Raw genomic sequence first — 17266 nt, forward strand, 5'->3', positions numbered from 1 at the left:
GGGGGTTGGAAGGGCACCCCCAAAGTATGTGATCTTGGTCTGCGGTTAGTGCTTCGCGTTCCCTGCAGTTAGGTTTAAACTCTTGCTTAGAAATTTCGGCCAACCTTTTGCGGCTTAGCACAGATCGAGTCCGTACTCGCCGTAGGATCATGGCCTGCTCCTGGGAGAGAATCGTGCTCGGGAACCTAAGTAAACTGAAGCTATTGAACCTATCCTTTCCGTAGACGTCTTATTGCATCAGGTCCATCCAATTTTATAGAATAATTTCTATTGCTCACTGTCCTTGAAGTCCTTTATATCCTGGTTATTTTTATTTCGCCTCCTCTCTAGGCCGTACAGAATTCCATCGTACAGAATTACAGAATTCTATCGTACAGAATTCCCTGAACTTTCAAAACCGATTCGTAAGGACAAGGTAGGGGATATTCAAAATTATAATATGAGAAAGACTGTGGAAGCAGCAAAAAAAGGTCGCACCATGAAATCAGTGAAAAGAAAGCTTGGCATCTGACAAGCCGGCATGTATGCACGGAAAGATAAGCAGGGTTATATTATCACAATTTACAAGATATAGTAAAAAAGCAGCGCAAGTGTTTTATACTGATCTTGCCAGTACCCACACCAGCCGCGCTACCTTCATTCTAAGTAGTAATAAACAGGATACAGAGGCTCCTTATGTAACTAACACTGAAGTTAGAAGGGCCCCGCAAGACATGACCCGAGAAAAAGCGGCAGGAGAAGATAGATTAAGGGTCAATTTTATCAAAGATTGAGGAGATATAATGCTTAAAAAGCTTGTGGCCATTTGTAATCATTGTTTCACAAATTCAACTGTGCCAGACCACTGGAAGAATTCCAATATGATACTAATACACAAAAAGTCGGTCGTAAAAGAATTGAAAAATAATAGCCCCGTTAGCTTACATCCAGTATTAAATAAAATATTTATCAAGATATTCTCCAATAGAATATCTCACCTACTTAGACGGATACTGGTCCGGCCTAGTTGGTTACAATTCATAATCAGTGTTACTTGCACACCACTTGGAACGAGGACTGAGAAACGACAGACACAAGCGCAAACTTTCAACGGGTTTTCATGGCAGGAAGTAAAGTGATTTATATACATACATGAATGTGACGTAACATGATATACATAAGGAAATATGCATGTTCAATGAACACGACCGACTTTTGCATGTGCATCCACAAGAGCGAGATAAATTCTAAATAATACTTGTAATACACAAGCCAGACATGTCTTGGATATCATATCTATCGCTCCGATTTCGCAAAGTCCGGCACTGTTAAGATAATTATATTAATTTTGTAATTGTCCCAATGAAGCAGGTGTGCAAGTCTGTCTTGTTGATTGCACACGCATATTTCATTATTAATTTCGTGTTACGTCACGTTCATGTAGGTATAAAACTATTTGACTCCCTACCATTAAAACCAGTTTAAGGTTCGCGTTTTTGTCTGTCGCTTCCTAGTCCTCGTTCCAAGTGGTGCTAATAACACTGATCTCAGCAAACTTTGCTTTGCAGGTGACATTGTCCTGTTCAAAGACACTGGGGATGAATTGCGGCTAGTGATTAAGGACCTTAAGCAAGAAAGTGTAATAGTGGGGTTCGAAGATGAAAATCCACAAGACAAATATAATGATTAATAGCTTGGCAAAGGAACAAGAGTTCAGGATCGCCAGTGAGCCACTTGAGCAGGTGAAGGAGTACGTTTATCTAGGTCTATAACTCACAGGGGACCCTGTTAAAGAGAAGAAAATTTAGAGATGAATAAAAATGGGTTGGAGTGCCTACGCCAGGCATCGCCATATCCTGACTGGGATCTTACTGCTATAATTAAAAGGAAGCGTGCAGAATTTCTCCATTCTACCGGTGCTAACACATAAGGCCGAAACGTGAATGCTGCCAAAAAAGCTCGAGAATAAGTTAAACATTGCGAAGAACGACGGAACGAAAAATGTAAAGCGCAACGTTGACATCAAATGAAGCAGGCATAACCGAAATTGTAATTGACTTTCACAGAAAAAAATTAGCTGGAAAGGCCATATGATGCGTGAAATGGGTAACCGGTGGACCATTATAGTTACACAATGGGTAACAAGATAAGAGAAGCGCAGTCGAGGACGGCAGAAAACTGGGTGAGGTGATGAAATTAGAAAATCTGCAGGCGCACGCTGGAATCAGTGGGCGCAGGAAAGGGGTAAATGGGGATCGCTAGGAGAGATCTTCGTCCTGCAGTAGACATAATGATAGGCTGGTGATGATGATGACCTCTGGGCGCTGTAGCTTGAAGACCAGCCGCCAAAAAGCTAGAGCGGGGGGGGGGGGCGGTACTGATGCGTTAAAGCGTCGTGACTCATCATGTTTTCATGTGTACTGCGAAATTATTTCTTCGGGATTAAGGAAGACCTCAGGTAAGAAGTCACACTAACCAATGCTCTTCTCTGCAGGCGTAGAAATATCTAAACTATCATATATGGAAGCCTAATGGTTAGCATTATCTGCAAGTATCACAGCAACCTGCGCTTTGGAGATCACATTATCTTGTCCAGCAGCACTGGCGATGACTAGTAAAAATGATTTAGGACATTGGAAATGAAGTGTATGAGTGAGGTTGAAAATTAACGTGCAGAATAGAAAGGTAACGTAACATATCCTGGCAAAAAAATTAGGATTCATGATTGGCAGTCAGCTTCTTGAACCTTTGCAAGAGCTGCTTTATCGAGGCAAATTATTGATAAAAGGCTGATTGTGAGAAGCAAATGTTTTATACAGATGTCCAGATCTATTAGAATTAGTTGGAGCCTGCATGCACCCATTAACGCGTCATGACCGGCAGCTCACCGTTACCATTGCAAAAAAATTACAATCACTGCATTCTGCCGGCACTAATATGCGATGCAGAAACTTGGTGGCCGTAGCATTAGCGCAGCTCGGATGTGAAATACACCTAATATTTTGAATGCGACTGAGCTTGTTAAATATAACATGGCCATATTTATTTTGGGGGCATAAAACAATGATATTCCAATGATATTCCAACCATCATACCGAAGACATCTCTTACTAATATAAATAATACTACTAATAATAATAATTATTGGATTTTACGTGCCAAAACCACATTGTGATTATGAGGCACGCCGTAGTGGAGGATACGGAGAATTTCGACTACCTGGGGATCTTTAACGTGCACCTTAATCTAAGTACACGGGTGTTTTCGCATTTCGCCCCCATCAAAATGCAGCCGCCGTGGCCGGGATTCGACCCCGGGACCTCGTGCTCAGCAGCATAACACCACAGCCACTGAGCAACCACGGCGGGTATAAATAGTACTAGATTTGCAGAAAATAATAACTTCATTTTACCCTTAGTTCGCACCAACTGTGGTAAGCAGTCATTACACTTTTCAGCTTTATCTCTGTGGAATACATTACCATTCCCTTTAAAATTGTTCAAAGCTCACAGACTTCGTACACCACTTAGGCATTTTCTTTTAGCTTCCTCCGACTTTCCCATTTCAGTAATGCATGAGTGTTATTATTAACTTTCGCTTTGTCTCTCTATTACTTTCCTGCATATTTTTTTTTACTTTCTTTCTTCTTACGCTGTTTTTGTAGTGTCACCTTTTGTTGACAAAGTTGAAGCCTTCTTTTTGTATAATACGTTCGTATGCTGCCTTTCTGTTCATTTATGCCTTGTCTCCTAATACCTTTATTCGTAAATGTTACATGTTGCCATTGTTGTTTGTATTATTATTTGTAGTCATCATGCACAGGAGGCCCCATTGCAGTTCCTAACTACGGGACCTCCTTCTGTATATAAATATGCTGTAATTATCCCCATTTTGTCAGGAATAAACTGATTCTTATTCTGATTCTGATGAAAAAGCTTCGAAATGACTTCATGTGCAGCAAGTGATAAAAGGAAACATGGTAAACCAAAGGTTAGGAGAGAATATTCAGACGGTGAACTGTAGAGACAAAACGTGTTTAGCTAGTATTGCGCTTCAGATAAAGGAAAACAGTGGAAATGAGCAGGTCATGTAAACTGTAGGGCAGATAACAGGCCGTCCGTTAGAGTTACAACATGGCTCCCGATGAAAGGAAAGTGCAATCGAGGATGATAGTGGATTAGGTGGCGTGATCAAATTAGGAACTTGGAAGGCGTTAGAGGTTTTCGGCTGGCGCGAAGCAGGTGTAATTGGAGATCACGGGTAGAGGCCTCCGTCCTGCCGTGCACAGAAGCAAGCTCATAAAAATGATGAACATCATGACATTGAAGCGATGATTCTTGAGATGCAAAAATTTCATTTTCTCGTTCACTCTGCTATCGTCTGTTACATAGCGCGTCTGTATAGGTTTCTATGACAGGACAATGAAGGTGACTACATGAGCACTTTGTTTCAATACGTAGTTTTGTGTCCGTGTTCATCATCTTGCTGCGTCATGTACAGGAGGCTTTCGCTGCCAGCCTGAGAATCCCAGTGTGACATGAGCGTGTGTGTTCATCGACGTTAAACAAAATTAAAAATTAGGCAGCATTGTACGTAGTAGTTTGTGCCCCTACAGAAAGACGTAGTGAGGAGAAGGGCAAGATGAAGTGACAATGACATCAATCAGGGGTATTGCTCTGCCCTGTGATTTGCAGCCATCTGCACATAAGTTACCTGCAAGTACTCTTCCTGGTAATATTTGGTGGAGGCACGGGGTAAGCTTGCCCCAAACGAGATCTGGATTTCCGCAGCGGATGACTGCTGTTCTGCTGCTATGGCTAACGACGCTGCCTCGTCCACTCACACAGCACCAGTGCCTGCTTGTATTCCCCTACCCACTGGACCCGTGTAACCTTCACCGGCACCGACGAAGCTGACGATCAAGAATGGTCGGCATGGTACGAACGCGTGAGCAAGCACAGCAAGTGGGATGCCGCAGTTATGCTGGCTAATGTTATATTTTTTTGCGTGGAACCGCTAATCTGTGGTTTGAGGTGCGCGAATGCGACATTACGACTTGGGACATATGCAAAGAGGAGCTGCGCGATCTTTTAGGAAAGCCTGTTGAACGCCAGTTAGCAGCCAAGAGCCAAGAAAGAGCTCACCTCACGTACCCGGATGTGCGTACAGCGCTTCAACCGGCTTCCCAATATTTCTGCCACCTCATTCTGCAACCATCTACGAACCACCTAGCGATGATCTACGCAACAGCTAGCATCACCGAGTTTGACGCAAACTATCTGCCGCTAGAAAGAGGTCATGGCTCCAAGCACTCGTGCACGACGGATTAATCATGTCGCTCATTCAAGCCGTCATCCGCAATGAGATTGAAAATATGGAGATTCAGCCATCCGCTGGCCACCGCTCCGACCCTGCCGCTCCCGTCATTGCTGCTACTCTTGCACCCAGGTCGAATATAAACAAATGTTACCGGAAATCAGTGAAGTGGCGAACATCGGGAGGCAGGCCCCCCGCTCTCTTCACCTCGGCCTTACGCTGACCGCCGCTCATCGCTACAATGCGATCTTACTAGAGGGAGAAACAACACCAGCCGTTCGCCCTCATCACAACTCCGCCAGTCCCATTCTCCTCCAATTCGACGGTCCCCATCGGCACCGTATTCTGGCCGCTTCTGGGGAAACTAAACAGTGCAGCTCCCGGATGCGAGGCTGCATGCACGACCAAGACTGCAAAACCACTGTAGACCCTGTATGCCAGACCGAACTCAATCGAAGTTTTTGTTCACGGTGTTCCAGTTAGAGCTGTCATTGATACCGGAGTTCAAGTGTCAGTAATGTGCTCAGATCTTCGTAGTCATCTCGAAAAAGTTCTAATACCTGCCGAATTGCTTGCCGTTCGAGTAACCAATGGTAGCACCGCAGCCGCAATGCGAATGTGTACAGCCCGCGTAACTTTTGCTGGTCGTGCAACATCTGTTCTTGTCATTCTGCTAGCTGAGTGATCTCACGAACTGATTCTTGGAATAGACATCTTGGCAGTGCACGCTACACTAATTTATTGCTCAACCAGTGTTCTCTGCCTCGAGCTGCCTGAGTAATCTGGTGACACTTCTGCAGACGAATCCCCACTTCTGTGCGTTGAATTTGTCCAGCTGCAGCCCGATGCTAGGATTTACGTTCCTATGTCTTCTTTTCCATCCCTTCGTGATGGTCAGTCAATACGTGGTGTCTCCCCTCTATGACGTTCTCCTGGCACTACAAATAGCACTCCCCAAAGATGTCGTCACAGTTATCTGCAAGCGTGCGTGGCTCGACCTCATAAGCCTCGCAGGTCTCCGCAGGTGATTGCTCAACCTGTCATAACCGCTGTGCTGTGCCCTTTGAATTATTTCGCCGTGACTGCGTTAACACCTGATTTGCCTTCGCTTATTGCTCGCCCCATAAATCCATCCATCTTGAGCCATTTTCATCCATCTGCCTACACGGAAGTTCGCACTGATGCAAGTGGCCGCGGCATTGATGCTACCTTGTAACAATATTGACGAGATGGAAATCGCGTAATTTCTGACGCTAGCCTCCTTCTCTATGCCTCGGAGCGGCATTATTCAGTAACTGAACGCGAGTGCCTTGCTCTCGTTTGGGCCATTGCTAAGTTCCGCCCTTACCTGTTCGTCAGCCCTTTTTTTGTCGTCACAGACCACCACGATTGATAATGGCTCTCCTCACTCAAAGATCCAACAGGCAGTGGCCTAGCCAGAAATTTCGTTCAGGAGGGGCTCACGTTGCAGCTCGGCCTCCTCCTTAAGAGGACGCGTTAGCTCGGGTGTGCGAATCTAAATACATGTAGAAAGAGAATTCATTTCCTCGGCAACCAATGCACCAAATTTGACGAAATTTGTTGCATTTTAAAGAACAACTTACAATCTAGTTATTGTTGCTTTGCGATGTTTCATTTCGGCTGTCACTTCTTTATTACAAATTGAAATAAATAGCAAATTTTCTGAAAACGAAACTCTGTAACTGCACAACAAAACATGACATCAAAATTTTGTGAATTGCATCTAATAGTATACCTGCAGCAGACAAAATGCTTATGTTATACATGATTCTAAAAAATTAGTTTTATGGAAATACGGCTTTTGCAGAACCCTTGTACACAACGTACCCACTCACGTAAGATAACAATTGACGTACGAAATTTGTCCGCTTTGACTGTTTTAAGAGATGCCTTTTACATAACCACAACATATGTTAACGATGGAGAACTATTAATTTGTAAACGTCGTGCTTCTACTTTTCTCGAAGTTTCAAATTTTTCAACATACCTTAAACAAAATTCAGGCCCTAAATATAAATTTCCTTTGCAACAGACATTGGAATTTAACTTTATCTCTCAAATTCAACAAATTTCATTCAATGCTATCCAGAGGTTATCTCAGAAAAGCGTTTCTGCGATTTACATGTATTTGAATAGGCGGTGTCACAGTTGCACCCGAGCTAAAGCTTCATCTAAAACAATTTGCCGAGGAATCAAATACATGAGTTCATGGGTCAAATACATACTGCATTGGCATCGCCAAAGATGCTGCAAACCATTTCTTGAATGCTACGCACTGTCAAACAAGTATAATATAAATTTTTAATAAAAGAATATACACGTATGTGCCGAACATTGCGCCCAGAATAACTGATATCAGTGCTTACATATTTTCTGTCTATTTAATAACTAAATAAATATCACATGAACTTTCGAATTATATCAGTTCGAAGCCAGAAAAGCAGCGCATGTAGCTGATATGAAAAATCTAAAGGCCATGAAATGAACAAGTTGTGGACAAATTTATTAATGAAACTTTGTCATTCAAGATCCTTGTTTACATTCGTGTACATATGCAAGGCCAATGAAATATTTCAATGATGCTGTCATTTGCTCCAATATATTACGCAGGATCACGTGTCGCCGGTCGTGCATCTTGAGTAATTTCACCCAAAATTATAGTCGCACCAGAGAGCACTTATAAAAAAGCAGGAGTTCTGCAAAATTTACGAGGGCCAGTCAAATGAAAGTGAGCCAATGCGAAATATGATAAACAGGGTACTTTATTTAAAATCAGTCTGCATGAACAATTAGACATTTGTCCTAGTGACTAACGAGTCGCGTAATTCCCGTCTCAAGAAGCTCCTTGGGTTGCTGCTTCAAAACGTCTGCAACTGACTTTCACGTCATCGTCCGAGACGAATCTGGTTCTCTTGAGCTGTTTTTTCGTTGCCCAAAAATGTGGAAGTGGCAAGGCGACAGGTCTGAGCTGTATTGCGGGTGTTGCAGCGTTTCCCAATTGAACTTTGCCACTTTTGTATTAACCACATCAGCGACGTGGGGGCTGGCATTGTCGAGGAACAAGACGAGCCATTTCGTAAAGTTTCCACGTCGTTTATTCTTGTTTGCGTTGCGACATGCAACCGCTCCGGCTTTTCACAATATCAGAAACAGTTTACACTTTCTGAGTATTTGGCAAATTCTATCAGTAATGGCCCCTGACCATCTAGAGAAGGTCAACACCTTTCCGTAGAAAATGACACCCTTGGCTTTCTTTGGGCGTGGTGAATTCGAATGTTTCTATTGGAAGCTTTGCCGTCGTGTTTCAGGCTCGTAGTAGTGGCGCCATGGTTCTTGCCCGATCAAAATTGCAGACAAGAAGTCGTCACCTTCATTGTCATACCAGATCAGACGAGTCAAAACAGTGCCGAAATTCTCCGTCATCTGGCAGTGGTTCAAAAGCTTTGGCATTCATTGCGCGCCCAAGAGCCGATAACCGAGATGTTCATGAATTATGGTGTGAAAAGAAATGTGGCTGATGTTCGCACGCTCTGCCAGTTCATCGATGCTTATCCTCTGTTCTCGTCTAATTAACTCATCAAGCTTTGCAGTTGTGTCGGGCGTGATTTCATGATGACTTTGTCCCGGTCCTGGATCGTCTTTGCAACTTTCACGTCCTTCTTTAACCGTTTGCCCCAACGATTCGCAGTGCCAAATGAAATGCAATGTTCAACGTACACGGCCGCCCTGCGGCAACTAATTTCTTTTAAGGAAACACCTTCAGCTGTCAAAAACCTCACAACACCACGCTGCTCAGCTTCTGGAGCGTCCATTACGTCACGCAACCATGTCCAACCCAGTGTATGAGAGCATTAAAGAAAAGTTATCCTCAAACCTGCATGTCACTTTTGTAAATGGAAGATGCTTGTGTGCTACGTGCATGCCTCGCAGCTAATGAACCGAAACATTATTGCGTGGGGTGGGTTGGCTCACATTCATTTGACTCGCCCTCGTACATCAGAAATTCGAAGACACAATGGAATATACAAATGCAGAGATACAGCTTAATAAAGGCCAAAAAATGTCACTGGAAACAAAGCTCACGGCACGTATGCACAAATCCTCGCAACAAGATATGTAAGTATGTCGCCAATAAATCTAGGCATCTCAGAAGCCACTGTTATAATGTGTCAAAGAAGGCAAATAAACATGTTGCGCAATTACAGATTCACAGATCACAGAATCCCAAGGCCCGCCCACGCTCCTTCCACTTCCCCCGATGTATGCCGCGCCACGGAAGGCGGCGCGTTTTCTCCCCGCTTTTCTCCTGTGCGCACACAAGACTAAGCGACCATCGTCAGCTCAGCCATTCCAACCCCCTCCCCCCTTACGCTTTCCCTCGCACATACACCATGCGGCGCGCGGTCACGATATTATCTGCCTTGAACTTTGTACGAAACACGAGGGCGACGCCAGGCATGCGCCTGGAGTGTCCTTATAATTGCTATCGCAATAGTATAGTAAAACTCTCCGGCAACTGAATCGTCCCCTGGCCCATTACCTTCCGCAAAAGAACAAGTGATAAATTAAACGTTCACCATGCGACAATGCGCAACGCCGCAAAAATGTTTTTTTTTTCGTATTGTGGGGCGGGGGCACCAAATTGAAGAAACGCAAGGGTGTTGAATATTATGCTCCGAAAAAGAAGAGAAGAAGACGAAGTGAGAAACGAGCGTGGAGCCGAGCGAGCGCCTGCATTTTTTTAGTTGTTTTTGCAAGCGTCGAATAAAGAAGACGTTCTCTACTTCGGCTCCGCTTCCTGGTTTTCAACATATGGTGCCGTGACCAGGATATCAGACCTACAGTTGAAGACCCCTAACAATGAAGCGAGCTACCTGAAGAAGACGACCGACCGACGCGATCAACGCGACGACGCTGCGACAAATCATATTGACTGCAAAAAAGACGGGGACAGAGGAAGAAAACACATAAACAGCACAGGCGGTTTGTGCCTCGCCTGTGCTGTTTATGTGTTTTCTTCCTCTGTCCCCGTCTTTTTTGCGGTCAATATGATTTGCAGTAAATACCAACTAGTACCGCCTGTGCAGTTTATGTGTTTTCTTCCTCTGTCCCCATCTTTTTTGCGGTCAATATGATTTGCAGTAAATACCAACTAGATACCGCCTGTGCTGTTTATGTGTTTTCTTCCTCTGTCCCCGTCTTTTTTGCGGTCAATATGATTTGCAGTAAATACCAACTAGGCCAAACTGAAGTTCTTCTGACGCTGCGACAGAATCGAAGAATGATCCACGTCATCACGAGGCCTACGATTCCCGACGTGACGACATGGAAAGACTACGACGGAAGCGTGCTACCGTTCGAGCGGCGGTCACCAGGATCATCAACGACATGACAACTCTTATGCAGAGGGAATCAACGCCATATCGTGAGCTGACCGACCATCTCAATCTATTGAAGATAAAGGAAACTATGCTTACGGACCTTGATAATCAAGTAGAAGAGCAGGTTACCGATGATAACCTTGAGGATGAGCTTCTCAGCGTCGGACAGTATCAAGAATCTATCGTCCTCGCGCAATCCCGCGCTGAACGCATTTTATCCGATCAGCAAACAACGACTACGCGCGAATCTCACGATGACTTTCGCCAAGCACGCGCACAATGTTAAGCTACCGAAGCTCGATGTGCCGAAGTTTCATGGTGGCCCCATTAAATGGCCGGAATTTTGGGATCAATTTGAGTCTACTATTCACCATAACCGATATATTACCGACGTAGACAAACTGAAATATCTTCGGAGCTACTTGATGGGTAAAGCGGAAGGTGTCATCAGCGGCCTGTCGACAACTAACGAGAGCTATAGCACAGCTATAGAACTTCTCAAAGAAAGATTCGGTCAGAAGTCACTGATTGTTAACGACCACATGCGTCGCCTTCTAAACCCACGTAAAGTTCGTTCTTGCGAAGATTTCGAAGGGCTTCAAAGGTTACATGAAGAAGTGCAGACTCGCGTGAGATCCCTGCATAACCTTGGCGTCGAAGAAAAAGAATATGGAGTGCTTCTGAAAACTGCTATAATACAAAATATTCCGCAAGAAATGGTGCTCCGTTATAATCAGCGCATTTTGTCTTCGACAGATAGAGGCGTTACTAATGAAAGTCTAAACGAAATGTCTGTTCTTCTAGACTTCTTGAGCCTTGAAGTAAGAAGCCGGGAACAGACTATAATGATGACTTCTGACAAGAGAGAACAAGCCTCATCAGCAAAACGACAATCTAATGAGCATTTCTAAGGTTCTGCATCTATGCTAACCGTGAAACTGACTCCAGAGAGTTGTATATTATGCGGAGACAAAATCACTCGGTGGATGTCTGCCCAACGGAACTAACATTAGACGAGAAAAAGCAGAAACTACGAAATTTAGGATGCTGTTTCCGCTGCACTCGACAATTTCACAAAGCTAAGGAATGCCGAAACTGCAAGAGACTAAGCTGTGCGAAATTCAAGGGGTGACATATCACCACAATGTGCGACCCGAAATGGAAGCAGAAGAATACGGAAACGCAGACAACTGTTTCCAGCTCGTCAACAGATTCGCCAAACTGCACAGTTCTTCTGCAGACCGCCCAAGTTTGGGCTCTGGGCAATGGAAGCAAATGCTTTGTAAGAATGTTGATTGATGGTGGCAGTCAACGCAGCTTCATCACGGAAGAATTATCTAGGAAGCTGAAAGCCACTGTGTTAGCCGAACAGCAGCTCACAATCTCGGGATTTGGAAACGTTTCAGCACCGCGGAAATATTATCGAAGAGTACGAGTCACGCTGCATAGCCAGTACGACTTAAACTCACTTGAAGTAGAGGCGATAGAAGTTCCCGAAATATGCAATGACTTGTCAGCATTGACAGATACAAATGTACTTGCAAAGTTGAAAAGCAAGAACTTACGTTTGGCTGACGTCAACGCAGTTCAGGTATCGCCTGAGCCTGGAATAAGCATCCTTATAGGTGCCGACTATTACTGGCTGCTTGTCAGCGGAAGAATTCATCGACTGGACGACTCCTTGACCGCCATCGAAACTGTCATAGGATGGACACTTCATGGAGATACGAGAAGTCCCCCTAAGTTCTACAAGCGGGAAACCATAAAGAACTTCAATATATGCCTAACGGAAGCCAACTTTTTCCAGCAACTGAGGTCTTCCTGGGAAGTAGAACATCTGGGACTGACTAACGAAGACAGACTTTCGAAAGATGACGAGCACGTCCTGGAGAACTTCATGGAAACAACTGTTAGAAACAATGGTCGCAATCATGTTGAACTGCCATGGCACAGCAATTGTTCCCAGCTTAAAAACCACCGGGATGTCGCATTAAAGAGGCTAGAGTCCTTGCAGAGAACACTACATCGAGAACCAGAGTTTCAGAAGGAATATGACACTGCCATTAGGAGCTACTATAACAAAGACTACGCTGAGAAGGTCCCAATGGACAGTACGAGTGAACATATCACGTACTATATGCCACACCGAGCAGTAGTGCGATGCGACAGAACTACGACTGAAGTACAGGTGGTATCCGACGCCTCTTCTCATGCTTCGGAGTCACCTTCACTCAACGATATCTTGTGGACAGGACCGAATTTGAATCCCAACATCATCGACTTACGGCTGAAGTTTCGCAGCGTCAAGATTATAATTTCCGCCGATATCGAAAAAGCGTATCTTCAAATATCGCTGGCTGAACAAGACCGAGACGCGTTTCGTTACTTCTGGCTTGAAGAAGGATCTTCCAGTATTAACAAACTGCGCATCACAAGGGTTCCTTTTGGTGCCTGCAGCAGTCTCTTTCTCCTTGCTGCAACTCTGCGACACCGCTTACAACTAGTAGAAGACAAATACCCTTCTACTACCAAACTATTGAAAGATCTTCCCAGACTGGAGGCCACCAATAGTGTGTCGGCTACTCAAGGACAGTCATGGAATTCTTGGGCCGAAACTATCTGCTTCAAGAGTCCAGAAAACGAAGAAACCGATACAGAGGCAGGGACAGCGAAAAGAGAAAGCGATGCCATGAAATTAAGAAAAGAGGATATGGGACTTTTGGTATTTTGTCTAGCGTGGGATGATTTCTATTTAGTTGCGTGTGAAATATGTAACCAAGTCACAAAACCACAGGCTATGCAAAAGCACTTGGAGCAGCGGCATGGGAGCATCGACACCTTTGGTAGGGGTGACCACACTGCTGACACGTGCGTGCTCCACCCGGCGCGTGTAGAGAAGTCGTCGGGGCACAGCTCCTTGTCATCGTCGTCCTCATCGTCGTATTCAACGTTATCGTCTTCCGCCCTGCGACACTCGAGCGGGCTTGCCGAGCGCCCGTCGTCAACAGCAAAGGCTCCATCTGGGTCCTCACTGTCAGGGAGGCACAGGAGTGGGGTGAAAAGGCTAAAACGCAACAACCACACGCTGGCCCCCGCTGTCCAGGTAGAGCGAGTGCCACTTCCACGACAGTCTCAAGCCATGGCCACCCGCAACAGCTCGCCAGGCCTTGAAAAGGAATTACCTTCACCCCAGCAGCCACCACATTTAACCCTGGAAGGCTAGGAATGCTGCCTGGGCCGAGGCCAGGGCAGGCCAGTCACATAACACCTGACGCATGCACCAGCAGCACGTCAGCAATGGTGGCTGCGACGGCTACCACTGCGGCACCTACGCCCATCAGGAAGACACATGCCAGCAATGGTACCACCACGAGCATAGCAAAGTCCTCATGGTGCCCACGGCTTTGCCGATGGCAAATTTCGCTCATGCAAAGTACGCACTTCTAGTGGCCACACGTTGCGGAGGCCGGCACAGATGCGGTACCACCTAGAATCTGCTGGACAAGCTCCGTTTTGAAAAGAAACAAGCATACGCAAATTGTTCGGCCGGGAGCTGTTGAATATTATGCTCCGAAAAAGAAGAGAAGACGAAGTGAGAAACGAGCGTGGAGCCGAGCGCGCGCCAGCATTTTTTAAGGTGTTTTTGCAAGCTCCGAATAAAGAAGACGTTCTCTACTTCGGCCCGCTTCCTGGTTTTCAACAAAGGGAAAGTATGTTGGCCAGAATCGAATGCCTACTTTGGGCACCTAATGTCGAAGAAAACGTGAGACGCTTGGCCCACTGACAGCCCATACGCATACTTCTCGGTATCCTACACCGGCGTGACAAGACTGTCCGGAGAGGTTGTGCTCAAGTGAACGCGTTGCGATCCGTCGGGTCCCCACAGTGATGGCGGCGAGTGACCATTGCTTTTTTTTTCTAGTCTGCTAGTCAGGAAGCGTCCGAAACTCTGGAAGGCGAAAATCGACACGACCAGAGAAAGCCGAACGCGCACCGAAGTGCGCCGCGTGGTGGTCGGGGCAACACCAGAAAAACGGATGCGCTCTGGCTTGCTCTGGCTTGCTCTGGCAGCCAGCGGGTAGGGTAGCAAGAACAAAAAAAATGAAGAGGTTCAATGTATCCTCGCAAATAAAAGTAAAAGTGGAAAAAATAAATAGGAACATTGTTACCTTGGCTGGCTTTAGTGTACTGACGTGGATGCTTTGGCATAGGTGAAAAAAATGTAGTGATTTTTTTAAGTGGCATGAGGGCACAAATGAACCACCATAATTTTTCGTCTCATCGGACCTCGCTGCGTGCTTTCTCAACTTGTCTGATTTGGCTTGTCTCGTTGCATGTTCCGATGTAAGATTTTAGACAAGTCAATTAACGTTTGGTGTCAAATGTTTATAACATCATTAAACCCACAAATTTCGGCAATTGAAAATCTAAAGCCCAACTTTGGAAATGTCAATGCACCTTTCACATCAAAAGTTTATGAGAACTGTATGCCCATGAAGTTTCAGAATTGACATGCATGTGCCCCGTAGATTCCGCGGCCTTCGCGATATGCCGCGACGAGCCCACTCGCCATCAAAACGCCCTTGAAACTTTGTGCTCGGATGGCGCTCCTTGCGTTATGTGACTCCAGGCGCACGGGCGTTGCCGCGAAATCCAGCCCGAGTTCGCAATGTTCGCGGTGAAATGTCTTTTCGAGATGAAAAAGACATTCTAGACAAAATCCAGAATGATTTCCGGCGCCGAGGGTAGCTTTGGAGGGCGGTGCATGGACAGCACGAAAAGATTTCTGGGGGGCAGGGGAAGGGGGCTGAAGCCCTGTAAGCCTCCCCCCCCCCCTGGCTACGCCCCTGCCAACAGGCCTTCTTGGTCGCGGGCCTTTACGTTTTCAATAGGACACCTTCTTTGAATGCTGTAAATATGAGCGGCTCCATCAGGATGCCGACTGCCTCTCCCGTGGCCCGGTCAATCCACCGGGTTCTAAAGAACTTGAAGCCGATGCTTGTACTTTTTCACTCACCGACTCCCTCAAAATCGCCGACGAACAGCGTCACAACCAATCTTTGCGATCCCTTATCGACCGCCTCGACTCGGACAACCACGACCATTCCCTCCACCTCTTCCTACTACTCGATGACACTTTATACCGGTGCAATGTGCAACCCTACTCCAGCGAACTGCTCCTTGTTTTCCCCAGGATCTACGCACCATACTGTTCTCGTTCAATTGCACGATGCACCTAAGGCTAAGCATTTGGAAGTCTCTCGCACTTAAGATCGTGTTCACAGACGCTCCTTGCCTAGGCTACATCCCGCTTGCGAGCTCTGTAAATGCCGCAGTAAGCCTGCTCTGCCTCCCGCCCAGTGCCTTCACCCGATAGACACAGCAAGTGAACCTTTTATCCGGGTCATCTTGTACCGTCTTGGCCTTTTTCCAATGTCATCCTCGGGTAATAAGTGGGTCGCCGTCGCGACGGACTATGCTACGCTTTATGCCATTACACGAGCGCTTCCAAGTATGTATGGAACTGATGTCGCCGATTTCCTTCTTTACGAAGTGGTCCCGCACCATGGCGCTCCTCGTCGCCTAATCACTGAACGGGGCCCTTGCTTTCCTTCAGAAGTAGTCGAAGACCCTATCCGCTCTTGCTCTAGGTCTCACAAATTCGCCGTGACTTACCATTCCCAGACAAACTGACCTACTGAACGCCTCAACCACACACTCATAGACATGATCTCCATGCACGTCTCCGTTGACCACAGTGATTGGGACTGCACTTTGGCGTTTGTTTTATTCGCCTACAATTCGTCACGCCACGATGTTACTGCCTACTGTCTTTATATCTGCTTCATGGCGGCAACACTCTCCTGCCTCTATACTGGACAGTTTTAGGTGAAACGCAGCGCGGCACATTTCAGTTACCTACTCGAGTTAGCGGAAACTTGAATCAATAACGATCCTCACACATCCTACAGACTTAGTGGCCACTTTCACAACCCTTACCAAAGCTGAAATGCAGAGATTGACGCATTTCTGTAGCATAGCGGTACGACTCCGCGCATGTCCCAACTACTCAATGCGCATCGGACCATAGACCACCACTAATGTCCACACCTCCCACGCAAGAACCCTAGAACACGAGCTAGTGTCAGGCTCCGAGGGATCGAATGGAAGTGTGGGCATTGCTCACTATACGTAATGGGGCCGTTGCCAGGGATCCTAGCGTTTTTGTCCGCTTCGTGGTTTCGTCAGTGTACTGTAGCCAACCGAAAATGTGAACATTTATTTCTCGGCTAAATCCCTTCTATTTAGATATTAATCCATGCAGGCGGTGTTGGCAAAACAATATTACTGATCGAGATATAACGCGATCCAAAGAAGCCTACGTCAGTGTAGAAGGTACACCATCAGCACTGTGTGTGCTCCTTAATATATCCTCGCATTACTTAGCGCTGTATTGTCAAGTATGATCATACACTATCTAGTTCAAGTATACCTGCTAATGCAGCAATATGCGTGCACGCCAATTGTGATCTAGTGCAGGCTCCCTTTTAACACGTGTGGCTTTGTGA

The 17266-nt window shown here is 45.8% G+C and overlaps 1 protein-coding gene across 1 annotated transcript in view; it reads left to right on the forward strand.

The window, feature by feature from the left end:
• LOC139046740 (sodium-dependent noradrenaline transporter-like) overlaps nucleotides 1–17266 on the forward strand; it is a 125428-nt gene that overhangs the window by 68017 nt on the left and 40145 nt on the right. The window lies entirely within an intron of this gene.

The sequence above is a fragment of the Dermacentor albipictus genome, chromosome 1, assembly GCF_038994185.2.
Source record: "Dermacentor albipictus isolate Rhodes 1998 colony chromosome 1, USDA_Dalb.pri_finalv2, whole genome shotgun sequence".
Taxonomy (NCBI): Eukaryota; Metazoa; Arthropoda; class Arachnida; order Ixodida; family Ixodidae; genus Dermacentor; species Dermacentor albipictus.